The sequence below is a fragment of the Carassius gibelio genome, chromosome A9 (assembly GCF_023724105.1).
Source record: "Carassius gibelio isolate Cgi1373 ecotype wild population from Czech Republic chromosome A9, carGib1.2-hapl.c, whole genome shotgun sequence".
NCBI classification, from domain to species: Eukaryota; Metazoa; Chordata; class Actinopteri; order Cypriniformes; family Cyprinidae; genus Carassius; species Carassius gibelio.
This window is the reverse complement of record NC_068379.1, coordinates 21,413,889-21,416,854: the sequence shown is the minus strand read 5'-3', so window position 1 is coordinate 21,416,854 and position 2,966 is coordinate 21,413,889.

Here is a 2,966-nt window from a genome sequence, read left to right as displayed (position 1 = left end):
ACAAAATTCTATCAATTCGGTATCACTTCTAAACCGCATGCATGGGATGTCACAAAGAACTAAAGAAATAAAATACAAATAAGAAAATAAATTAAATAAAGAGGGTTTTTTTTTTTTTATAATGAACGTTGATTATGCGGTAGTCAGAGAGTTAATGATTCTGAATGGATCAGTATAATATCAGTATAATAGTGGAGGCAGGTGATTTTTGTTTTTTCTACATGGGTCTCTTTTTCATATTTTGTTATGATTTGACCACTGTTACGGGTTAATCACCAATGGCACAATGTTTATTTATCTTCTTTGAATTTGTAATTTCACTGTAGAGCCCATATTGTCAATTGAATGCATGCTTATTTAAATAAATAAACATTATTTTCTGAAATTATACAGATTGAGAGTTGATCATAAAATATGAATGAAATGAACTGGTGATTTGCTGATCTGTTCCTTTGATGTTTTGAGGGCTTCTAAAGTTAGAAAATCTCATAGATAGTATTGCAAACAGGTGGTTCATTGAAAAATCCCAGGTCTGGAGAATACCTCGTCCATGGTTGGACACTGTATAGTCCTTTCCACTGGAGATATGCTGCATGCATGCTTTAAGTCACATTATTGTTGGGCTAATGATGACGTCTATTCAAATTCAGTGTCTCCAGAGTGATTCTGAATGAAAGAGGCAAACAAAGGAGGTAAAATGGGACCTGCTAATAATTTGGCCTGTAATGAGAAGATGAGGTCTATAATAAAGAAAACAGAAGCACAAGCACCGCACGAACCAACTGGGGAAAGGGTCAGCAGTGTCACAGACAAACTGAGCTTCCACCTTAGACTGAAATGTGTCAAAAGTAGCTATAGAACAAGGTGGGTACCTGATCATTTAATTATAATTTTTTTAAAATGATTTCTGGTTTTATTTTTTAAACGAATGTTATGGGTTATTTACAAATTACATGCACTAGCTTCTAGCTTTGAACATGTCCGCAAGTGAAAACTGGGGCAGCCTTTCAGTGTGTGTCCATTACACATATGTTTGAGCAAGTCTTAAGCGGCTCAATGACAGATGAGAGCAGTGAGGGAGAGATTAGAAGTGACAAGATAGATAGAGAAGTGTGAATACAGCAGCAGTGAGAAGTTAATCACAAGCGCAGTGTGAAGGCAAACAGCTGAACTTTGGCCAGCAGCTGCAGGGGGATCCTCACTTCTTCCCTGGACTGCTATCCCGAGTCTGCCACTATATGAATAGAGATGTTGCCAGAGTCTGTCATACCAGCATGCCATTAGTGACCTGACCATAGTACCAAGCATTCACAAAAGACTAGTTTCAAACGAATAAATATAATGTAGCTAGTTAATGCAGTTTCAACCATTTTGCATTTGTGCACATAATAGAATAGTATCATCTGTGAATTCTCATATTTAGCAGTAATCATCTATGCACGACAGAATGCACAATGGCTAATAAGCTCTAAATAGCTTTCATTATTTGAATGCATTTCATTGAAGCATGCCCCCCCAGGTTTTAAGAGAACACTTTCTCATGTGCATAAGAACTATTTAGGCTGCTAGTGTGTCACATCTGCACCTCAGTGCCATCTGCGATCAATTTCTTGATGTGGAGTTAAAATCAAGCGAGCTACAATGCTAATATAACAGAAAATGTTATATTCAAATGTATCTGGATTAATGTAGACGTAGCCTAAACCCAGTCATTCTACACCCATGAAACAAAACATTGATCATTTGTTTCTTAATCAGTCATTAAAAGTATAAAATTCAAGATCCAGTCAGGACTGGACAGGTGACGCCAGACCACATCATTCTGTCCACTGCATTCTGACAACATTACCAATTTCATGCAAAATGCTCCTCTCAGAAGAAACATCAGATTGTTTTTCATCAGCGGGTAAAGGCTCTTTGAAAACAGCCCAGAGGAAAGCAAAATACATCCAGAGAACAAATCTAATTGTAAATGCGCTGTACTCCCTCAGGAAAGAGAGTAAAATGAAGTTTGATCTGCACTCTCTGTAAAACCATTCCAGGGATATTTACATGATGAACCAAAACACTGCAGCATCAAACAGAATACTCACAAAGGGTCAAGCCTCCTGAAAAAAAAAAGAACATTGCTGAAATAGAGTGGATGAATCTAAACTACCAAATCGTGACATTGCCCCAGGGATTGGCTTGGTCTGAACAATGCAGATTCACAAAGAAACAGAAGTAATAATAAAAAAAAGGAAGCTGGAGGAACAGAAATGCTCATGAGGACAATAACAATCTCAAGCAAACAATAAAGCAGTATAGTGAAGGCTGAACATTGAAAATGAAAGCGAAGAGTGGTGAAAAGCCTCCTTAAAACAACATCCATCCACTGCTGGAAACGGGAGAACCATGTAAATATAACAATGTATAAATGCATATCATTAGGCATAAAAGATTGTCTTAATAAACACATTCACGTCTTTTGACTTCTAATGTGAATGGCCTGTTGCTGCTCTGCTTTTCATTTAGAAGCAATTGCGTCCCGCTCCATTAGTTTGATGTTTTTAGCCTGAATTAGATCTAGCAGCAGGTGAGACCCTCCTGATCATCAACATCAATCAGGATGAGTTATGTGTCAGACTGTCTCATTTACTTTTCAGTCATTAGCAACAGTGGGTGGATAATTGGTTTTCTCTTGATGGGTTTCTATGTCAAAGGACAAACAGAAGAGTACAATGCATCGATATTACAGAGAGACGTTCATTGCCAGCATGCCAAAAGAAAATGTATTTTCCCTTTTTTGAACAGGCCAGGTTTCTCATTTTTTATGTGTGCTGTTAGGGTACAAATTATATAGTGACTTCAGAGAAATGGATTTGGCTTTTTAAAAGCAATTTTAAATGCATTATGGTTGATTACATGTAAATGTAAATACAAATTTCACAAGGTAATCTTTTGAGGTTTGTCTTACTTGTTATATT